Source organism: Dermochelys coriacea, chromosome 3, assembly GCF_009764565.3.
Source record: "Dermochelys coriacea isolate rDerCor1 chromosome 3, rDerCor1.pri.v4, whole genome shotgun sequence".
Lineage (NCBI taxonomy): Eukaryota > Metazoa > Chordata > Testudines > Dermochelyidae > Dermochelys > Dermochelys coriacea.
Window position 1 is genome coordinate 114,093,665 of NC_050070.1, and position 10,237 is coordinate 114,103,901.

A 10,237-nucleotide genomic window follows, 5' to 3' on the forward strand; every position below is an offset into this window, starting at 1 on the left:
GCCTTTCCTATCCAGCCATGCAACTAATATTGTCATCCAGGCCTACATCACCTCACGTCTCAGTTTCTGAAACCTCCTTTTCTCTGACCTTGTCAAACTCAGTCTTGCCCTGCTCACGTCCATTCAGAATGCTGTGCAAAGCTCATAGTCCTAGCCTGTTGCTTTGACCTTGCTACCCCTCTCTTTGCATTCCTCCGCTGGCTCTTACTTGTGACTTGTTTGTCTGGGGCAATTTTTGTAGGGCTGAAGAGGAGTCATAGTTTCTGCCTTTGCCCCAATGGACACTTGTACTTTGCTTCACAGTCTAGAGTCGAAGTGACAAGACATGCTTTTATAGATCATTGTGGCAAAATCCAAGACTGTTTATCTTCTGACCACGTACAAATGATAGTACCTCACACCACTGCTACAACACTACCTGCATATCCAGAATAAGCCATGAATCCAAAAGGATCTCTGGATTACAGATCTGATTAACTAGCTGTATATAGGGCTACTCAGTGAGATCTCTTAAATTTCATCTGGCACAGATTGCAATGGTAATTTGGGGAATTGCCTGCCATGATCACCACTGTCTTCCAATTCATTTCTAGGTGCAATTAAAGAGAGAGTTTTTAATTTAAGACGTCTTAAATGCCCTAATTACCACAGAAACTGTCTCTCTACCCCCTGTAATACTGCCGTTCTTGAAATTATCTGAGGCGCTCAATAAGGTGACAAAGCATTTTCAGTGAAAGGTCAAGGTACCTTTGGGGAGGCTAAATCAGTTCACCACTGGGTGGCACAGAAGTGTCTTGAAGCCATCTTTCAGAGTAGCAGCCGTGTTAGTCTGTATTTGCAAAAAGAAAAGGAGTACTTGTGGCACCTTAGAGACTAACAAATTTATTAGAGCATAAGCTTTCGTGAGCTACAGCTCACTTCATCGGATGCATTTTCCAAAAATGCATCCGATGAAGTGAGCTGTAGCTCACGAAAGCTTATGCTCTAATAAATTTGTTAGTCTCTAAGAAGCCATCTTTGTGCTTTCACCCACTGCTATGCCTTCTGTGCTATCCTTCTCAGAAGGTAAAGCACAGCATCTGCCCCACTCTAGTCTAAAACTATACATAGAGAATGTGAGGAATCAATAAATCACTGGCACCCATATAATTATTCAATTAGCCACGCAGAACAGGGAAGTAAAATAGAAGCAGCAGAAAAACATACAGTAGCTGATTTTGGAGATTACCGCATGCTAAGGAAAGACTGATCTGCCTGGGTCAGCAGAACACTGTTCATCACACAGTTTTCATCCAATGCAAGTTAATACTGGCCCTCATTCATATCCTATATCAAATACCCCATCGAGCACACACTCAAGTATAGAATATTTATAAAGATGTTATGAGAAAATAACAGGCTTTATACTGACCAGCAGAATAAAAGTTTACCCTTTAGAGCATCTGCATATGTGTGTGTTCCTTGCCATTGTTTTTCTAACAGCAAGAGACTAAAAGTCCCTTATAAGTGCCATGTAGTTTTTCCATAAATAGGTCCTGTCGTAATTAAATATGTTGCTTTCCAAGGTTTGAGAAATCCATCTGGCAGAAGTATTTAGCACAATAAGATTTGTTATTGTGGGACAGAACTAAGAGCCAAGGGTTATTTTACTGCATTAGTCATCAAACAGCAGTGCCACAAATCGTCGCTCTAGAGTGGTGTCTGATCCACATGTTCAGGATTACTGGGACTTATTTGTTTGAACACTTCTGTGTTCCTGACCTGTTTAAAGATCTAGAGGACGATATTCTCCCCTCATCCCCTCTCCATCCCCCAATCACTTTCTGAATTGTAAAATTAGACCTTGGCTAAATGTTAGCTTGAGGTATTGAGAAAGCACAGGATCAGTATTGATTCATTTTCTTGTCTGAAGACTCTGACCTTACCGCTTCATTTACGGGAAACTGAACTTAAAAATGATCGAACAACTCGGTAGGATCACTACATAGAAAAAATTTTTTTGTTTTAAGTATCTTTTCCTTAAAAGTTTCTCTTTGTAAAACATAGTAAATCAGTAAATCCAACATAATAAATCAGACTTTTTTTTCTAGAGAGTGACATAAGCTATAAATTTAGATCTGGATCAAAATGTTCCCATAATTCATGGGTGTTCAGATCTGGTATTTTGATTGGGTCCATAAATAGCTTGAGGGCCAGCTGATAATTTCATATCCTGATGCAAACTTTTCCATAATTCAGGGTTGTTTGGATCCCAGGTTTTCATTAAAGCCCATTTATATTGATATTTTGGTGAGTTACTGTTTCTCACTGTATATACTCATAATTATTGTAGATAAGGCATTGCAAGGTTTTAAAAATCTCCAAACTATATTTTAAAAAACTGTTTATTGCTGGAATTTTTTTTGTAATCTGTTGGGCCAAAATCTCTTGACTTCTGCAGCATCTGGGGAGGAAACTATCCATCAAATCACCACAGATATTACAAAACCTTGGATGGACTTAATTCTTTGGAAATGATATCTTGGCCATTATTGTAAGGACCTGGGGACTAGAACTTGGCTGGGCAGAGCTTGGGGCAGCTGATATTCTAACAGTGCCATGAGAAGACCTTGTAGATTCATAGCCAGGGATCATTGTGGAGAGTAGGCACCACAGGAAGTAGCACCCAAGAGACCCAGAGTGACAGTATGCTGTGGCCCTTTGATTGGTCAAAGTGTTGCCCCAGGAATTTGTCTGGGCAACCACACAGACTTTGGCCTGCTGCAATGCCAGACTTTGCCTCATCTCCGGTCTCTGATTCCAGCCTGACTTTGACCCCAATTCCTGCCTCTTGATTCTAGCCCAGTAAACTGCTTCTGCTTTCCAGCCTCTGACCCCTGCCTGACTCTACCTCTCTGACCCTGACCTTTGTTTACAGGACCTGGCCGTACGATCCCTCCAACTCCATCCCGGCAACTTGCTTCCCTGGTGGGCAGACCTCAGCCCAGCTGTGATGGCTAGACCAGGCTGCCCACACCCTGGTCCTTGACAATTATTGACTGAGTCAGACAGACACTTGTGTTTTGGATTCATACTCAGGCCTTGAGGGTTCAGTAAGTCTCTTGACATAGAGTTGGATCGATCCAGGAATTCATTCATGAAGAAATATAACCTCAAATTTCCTTGGATGCTCAACAGCAAAATGATTTTCTGTTCCTAGTGCAAAAAGTTCAGAAACCTAAAACAACAGGAGACTCAGAAGGGTTCTTAGAAAAGGAAACTTTTTATAAAACAGGAAGACTTACGAAATGATGAGTCATATACAAAGGAATTTCAAAGATCTTCTGCTGAAACCAACCCTGACAGCCCAGAATCAGTGAAAGGGAATATAAACAGACTAACAAGCAAATCAAAATCCCTATTCTAAAAACTTTCCCATCTCTGATTCCATATAAGAACAATCTATTCTTTCTGAGAGCAACAAACAACCACTTTCAACCCTAAGGAAGGCCATCTGCTTGAAATATAAATTTCTTGGAGAAGTTTGGGTTGAAGAGCACTGGATCATTCATGACAAAGTCTCTTTCAACATTTTAAAGACTGCATCACAATTGTCTGACCACTGCACTTTCTGTGGTTTCTCGTCCCTTTTCAGGGCTATAAGGGGGACTGCGATGGTGGCAAAGTTAGGCACAAAGCCTCTGTAGTATTCAGTCAATCCTAAACGTTGTCTAACTTTCATTTTAGTCGTGTGTATCAAGTAGTTGATCAAAACCTGCCCCTTGTCCACAGGTTGGAATATACACCCACTTCCCACTGTATATCCCATGTAAGTGGTTTTGTACTTCCATATTTGCAGTTTGTTAGGTTGGCAGTCCATATCAACTCTAATACTGAAGTAACATGGTGGAAACAGCTGTTCCAATTTGGGCAATATATGACTATTGTTGAAATAAGCTGTGGCATATCGCCCATGTGGAAGGAGTACCTGATCCATTAATTTCTAAAAGGTGGACACTGCCCCATACAGCCCAAATAGCATCCTTACAACATGATACAGTCCACAGGGCATAGCAAACGTAGTCTTTTCCCTGGACCCAGAGTTAAGGGGATCTGCCAATATCCTTTTGTATGGTCAATGGTAGATAGGTACCTGGCTGCCCCAAGATGCTCCAGTAGCTCATCCACCCTGGGCAGATGACATGCATCAAACTTGAAAATCGCACTGACCTTGTGAAAGTCAATGCAAAACCTCATCGTGTTGTCAAGCTTTGGAACAAGGACTATGAGGCTTTGCCACTCACTGTGGGACTCCTCCACTACTCCCAGGTCTAGCATAGTTTGGTGTTTCATCTTGACAGTGTCCCATATCCTTTTGAGTAAGAGCTGTGGACTCTCTCACCACCACACTGAGTCCAAACCCAGAGAGATAGTATGTTAGCTGAATACAGCCGGGAAGGATGGAGAACATCCGAAGGAACGCCTGTATCAACTGATCCATCTGGTCTTTTGTTCAGCCTTTAGTGTCTTTTGCAACTTGATGATGCTTGCCATTTCTGTCATTGGAATCTTGGGATCTAGTTTGGCATCAGTGGCAAGAGGAGTGATAAAGAAGGCTTCTCTGTCACACTAGGTCTTCAGTGAGTTGATGTGATAGAGTCGTGTGTCCTTTCTTTTCCCCAGATGTCACATATCAGAATCCAAGGGGCCTACCTGTCTCAGCAACTCAAAAGGCCCCTACCATTGGATCAATAAACTTAGACTCTGAGCTCAGCAACAGTAGAAGAACCTGGTTACTTCAAAGCGGAAAAGGCCAACTGTACCGTCTTACTTCAGGGCTATCTGCATAGTGGTTTTCCAGGGGTGGTTCTATCTGAGTAGCTGAACTGGGCTCACTCTGTCAGGCTTTCCCTGGAAATTCACTGCACTCCCTGTAGGGTTTGGGGGAGATCTCAAGGATGAGAATTCCCCGTGTGCCTTCAGGAGTCACTCCAGCCATTTTCTGCTCAGGGTGATCTCTCTCCTCCACTGACTGCAGTTTCCTCCTTTTTAAAGGTCTCCTCCCTACCATACATGATTGACAGGGCTGAAGAGGTGGAGCTAGTTCCACACACAGAGCCTCCCTGGCATCTTTCTCATCAGCTTGAGATCTATACAGCCTGTCACGGAGTGACAATAATTAGTTGGTTATTATCCAGACCTTGGTCCGAGTAATCAGTTAAGATTCTAATGGATTACCCATTGAAATTGACAGGAGGAAGGAAAAGGAAAAAATTCAAATTCCTTGACCATATGTTCCATTTGTTTCTACTAAGATTCATTCTTGGTAGATTTAGTTCTGATCGGGGAGCTGTTTATTCAGAATTAATTATTGTGTTGTCATCAAACTCCTTCAAAACATCAACTGAATTTGACTCTTGGTTTTGATAGAGTATTAACTAGAGACTAGACTGGCTTAGCTGACAAAAATATGACTGATAACCCTTCTTCTTGTACTGCCATATAAACATATACAGTATGGCTCTGTCCCAGCTTCTGAGGTTAAGAATTTAACTGGAAAGAAACTCTGTAAGAACACATCACAGAGTTGCATCTTTATTGACTCTCAATCATGCAACATCAAATTTGCTCACTTTAAAGTAAAAAAGATACTAGTTTCCAGTGTCAAAACTCAGCCTGGCGCTGAAAGTCAAGCTGACCTTGTTCCTGCTCATAAATCTTCTCCAGTACACCTCAAATGCACATTAACAATGCTTGTAATGTATCTCATCAGATTCAAGTTATTGGTGCTGATCATGGGTGGCACGTATAATAGGCAAGAGGAGGTGCTGCCTCCCCTAGCACAGCTGTCGCTGCCACCCGACACCTGGGCTGTGGTGACCTCTGCTCCCATCTGTCCCAATTTTTCACACTTGCTGTCTGGTCACCCTAAGCAGGGGTGGAGTGTGGGCAGGGCTGTGGGCAGAAGAGGCAGGACAAGGAGCTTGCCTCCCCTGGGGAAGTTTTACTCACCACCCATGGCGATGATATATGTGCCAGTAAGAACACAGCTTGCCTTTCAGATCTCAGGGTGAGTGTGAGGGTTGGATAATCATTCAGACTTTCAAGAGCAGAAGTGAACTGAACATCCAAATCTTTTGAAGTTCATCTATCTCAAAAAGTGAGTTGCCTGTTTCCTTGTATTGGACCTAAGGTTAATTAATGCCTTTGAGAGTTTGTCCAACAAGGCAAGGTTGTACATTGTGAGGAGATGATATTTTGTAGATTCTGAAATTTATTTTGGGACACTTTTATGGTTTGCAAGAAAGACCAGGGATCATTGCATGAAAATCAGAAGCTATGGGGATGCCACACTAGCAACAGGTTTTTTTAAAATTCTTTCATTTTCAGGAATAAGACAAAAGTGGAAGGAGTGAAGTCATAGGACTCCAAGATTTAAAGTTCGCAGCCAGTTTAGATTTGTTAGTAAAATACATACAAATTATAGATCTTACATTAAATGATTTCTACAAGACATCTGACTTTTATGTTCATTTTGAGCCTCAATGGTCATTTTTGAGATTCTAAATTTGATTATAAGTTAATACAGAAACATTTGAGGAAAGGAAGCTTTGTTTAGCTCCTACCATGCAGGCATGGGAATCAATAGATCCAGCTTCTAGTCCCAGCTCTGCAACAGATTTCCTCTACAAGTTTGGTCATGTCACTTAAAATCTGTGCTTCTGTTTGTCCATCTGTAAAATGGGGATAATACTCAATGGTACCTGCATCACAAAGGTCTTGTAAGGCTTAATTCATTAATACTTGCAAAATGATTTGAGATCTTTGAAAGGAATTTAATCCTGAAAGCACAAAATATTATTTATTTCATGCTTTAATACAAATAAATATGAAAGTACTCTTTCTCTCTGGCTTGTCTAATGTTATCTATTAATACAATGTCTAGGTACCAACTACAAAACTAAGAGTCACCGTTAAATTGTCTGTAACACACTGCAATATTTACTGCTCCAAGATTCAGCTGCTACTACTTGGAGCTCTTTTCTTTCTCCTTTTCTGCATCATAGTTAGGGCCATACCAAATTCACGGTCCATTTTGGTCAATTACATGGTCATAGGATTTTAAAAATCATAAATTGAATGATTTCAGCTATTTAAATCTGAAATTTCACAGTGTTGTAATTGAAGGGATCCTGACCCAAAAAGGAGTTGTGGGGGGTTTGCAAGGTTATTGTGTGGGGGGTGCAGTAATGCTACCCTTACTTCCCCACTGCTTCAGGCAGCAGCGCTACCTTCAGAGCTCGGCAGCTAGAGAGCAGTGGCTGCTGGTGGGAGCCCAGCTCTGAAGGCAGAGCTGTCGCCAGCAGCAGTGAAAAAGTAAGGATGGCATGGTATGGTATGTCTTCAGAACTGAGTGCCTGGTCAACAGCTGCCACTCTCTGGCTGTCCAGCTCTGAAGGCAGCGCAGAAGTAAGGGTAGCAATACCACTACCCTCCTAAAATAACCTTGTTATCCCCCTGCAACTCCCTTTTTGGTCAGGACCCCCAATTTGAGAACTTCTATTCTCTCCTGTGAAATCTGTATAATATAAGGTAAAAGCACACAAAAGACCAAATTTTATGTGGGGAGACCAGATTTCATGGTCCATGATGCATTTTTCATGGCTGTGAATTTGGTAGGGCCCTAATCATAGTCTGTCCATGAGAACCAAAGAAAGGCTTTTCAGAAGAGGCAAGTTATGCATTGTGCTTTGAGAATAGTGAGGGTTGGATCTATTTTGATCTCTAGTGCTAATGTGCTCTCCTCTGAGAACATAGTGCCCCTGCTCTGAAGATTTTCACCCAGTGCTTTGTCAGCAACAACTTGCCTCATGGGCACAGCTGTCCTGGATAGAGAATGAGTCTCTTAGGCAGCCAGGCCCTAGTCTTTTAAGGACCTTGAAAGTTAGACACAGAGCTTTGATGTTCTGACATGAACTGGATGGTCTTTCTTGCTTACAAGGCAGGCTAGTGCCAAGTAGGAGTTTCTGTTCATTCCCAGGAGGAGTGACAGTAATCTAACCTGATGGTAACAGAGATATGGGTCAGAGTGTCCTAGGTCCTCACCCAGGAAGAACAGGTGCTATATAGGGCTGCCAGTCATCAGGTTTTCGAATGGAACGCCTGGTCAAAAAGGGATCCTGGTGGCTCCGGTCAGCATCGCTGACTGGGCCCTTAAAAATCCAGTCGGTGGCACAGTCGGACTAAGGCAGGCTCCCTGATGCCACGCAGCTCCCAGAAGCAGCAGCATGCCCGGCCTCTAGGCACAGGGTCAATCAGGGAAGCTCTGCATGCTGCCCCAAGACATGGGCGAACGGGGCGAAAGTCCATGGCGCCCTTATAAACAGGGTGCCTCCAGAGCAGGGGTGCCCCTCCCCCTGCTGCTCTGCTGGCATGTGCAGCCCCGCGACTCCTGCCTGCTGCCTTGGAGTCGTCCCTGGCCAGCTGCTCTTGGGAGTTTCCTGTCTGCTGTAAGGAGGGAGGCAGGGAGTGCAGGTGCTGATATCAGGGTGTCTCCTGGCCCCCCATGTACCCCATCTCCTCAGAGTGAGGGGGTGGGGACAGGGCTCACCAAGCTGCTGGCGGCTGCTGCTGCTGTGTCTGAAGGAGTTACCGCCAGCAGCCTGCTGCTGGCAGTGGTGTTGCCTTCAGAGCTGGGTGCCCGGCCAGCACCTGCCAGTATCAGGCTGCCCTGCCAGTGCTTAATTTGTGCCAGGGCTGAGTTCTGGCATCTCTTTCAATACAAACTAAACACTGGGGGAGACAGCGGGGCCAAGAGGTGATGCGGGGGCGGAATCCCACAGAGCCTGTGAGGGTCAGAAGTGATGGGGGAGCACCAAAATATAAGTTCACCCAGGGTGCCATTTTCCCTAAGGTCGGCCCTGCCCCCAGTGCTGCCTCCACAGCTCCCAATTAACCGGGAACCACAGCCAATGGGAGCTGTGGGGGCAGCATCTACAGGCATGGGAAGAACACAGAGCCCCCTCACCCCTCCACCTAGGGGCCGGACATGCTGGCCACTTCCAGAAGCAGCACGGAGCCAGGGCAGGCAGGGAGGGAGCCGGCCTTAGCCCCACTGTGCCACCAATCTTGAGCCAGAAGTAAGTGCTGCCTGGCCAGAGCCTGCACCCCGAACCTCCTCCCCCAGGTCAGAACCCTCTCTGCACCTCAACTCCCTCCCAAACCCCACACCCCAACCCTCTGCCCAGGGCCATCTCCAGCTTTTTTGCCGCCCCAAGCGGCGGAAAAAAAAAAGAACCACCACTGATTGAGCTGCCACAGAAGTGGAAGGGAGGGAATTTGGGACCCACCGCCAAAGACCCGGACGTGCCACCCCTTTCCATTCGCCGCCCCAGGCACCTGCTTCCTTGGCTGGTGCCTGGAGCCGGCCCTGCCTCTGCCTGAGGTCAGAACCCCCTCCTGCACCCTAACTCCATCCCAGAGCCTGCACCCCCTCCCACTCTCCAAACCCCTTGGCCCCAGCCTGGAGCCCCCTCCTGAACCCCAAATCCCTGGCCCCACCCCAGAGCCCACACCCCCAAATGGAGGCTGCACCTCCTCTCACACCCCAACCCCCTGCCCCATCCCTGAGCCCCCTCCCACACTCTGAACCTGTTGGCCCCCCTGCTCCCCAAACTCTTCATCCTTGGCCTGACCCCAGAGTCCACACCTCCAGCCAGAGCCTGCACCCCCCTCCTGTACCTCTGCCCCAACCCTGAGGCTGCTCCAGCACTCCAAATTCCTTGATCCCAGCTCAGACCCCACATCCACAACTGAAGTCCTCACCCCCCCACATCCCAACCACCTACCCCAGCCCGGAGCCCCCTCCTGCACCCTGAACCCCTCATTTCTGGCCCCACACACCCAGATGGAGCCCTCACCCCCTCCCATACCCCAACCCCCTGCCCTAGCCCAGTGAAAGTGAGTGAGAGCAAGCGATGTTTGAGGGGGGACTGGAGTGAGTGAGGCATGGCCTCAGAGAAGGGGTGGGACGGGGGCAGGGCTGCGGGGAAGGTAGCTGGGCACAGGTGTTCGGTTTTGTGCAATTAGAAAGTTGGTAACCCTAGTGCTATATCTCCTACCTGGAAAAGGCTTTTCTTGCACCTACGTGTTGACTGATAGGTGCATGTCAAAGGGGAGTCAGGTTCTGACTAGCCCCTCAAAGCAGTTCCCTCTTCTTGCCAGCATCAACTCTGTCTTATAGGAAAACCAAAGCTTT

At 45.9% G+C, this 10,237-nt stretch overlaps 1 long non-coding RNA gene across 1 annotated transcript; it reads left to right on the top strand.

Moving 5' to 3' along the window:
• Positions 1-661: 661 nt before the first annotated feature.
• LOC122459102 lies at positions 662-8,797 on the top strand. The gene is made up of 3 exons (XR_006279567.1): positions 662-671; positions 957-962; positions 8,639-8,797. It is a non-coding gene; the product is annotated as an uncharacterized LOC122459102 (long non-coding RNA).
• The last annotated feature ends 1,440 nt before the right edge of the window (positions 8,798-10,237 follow it).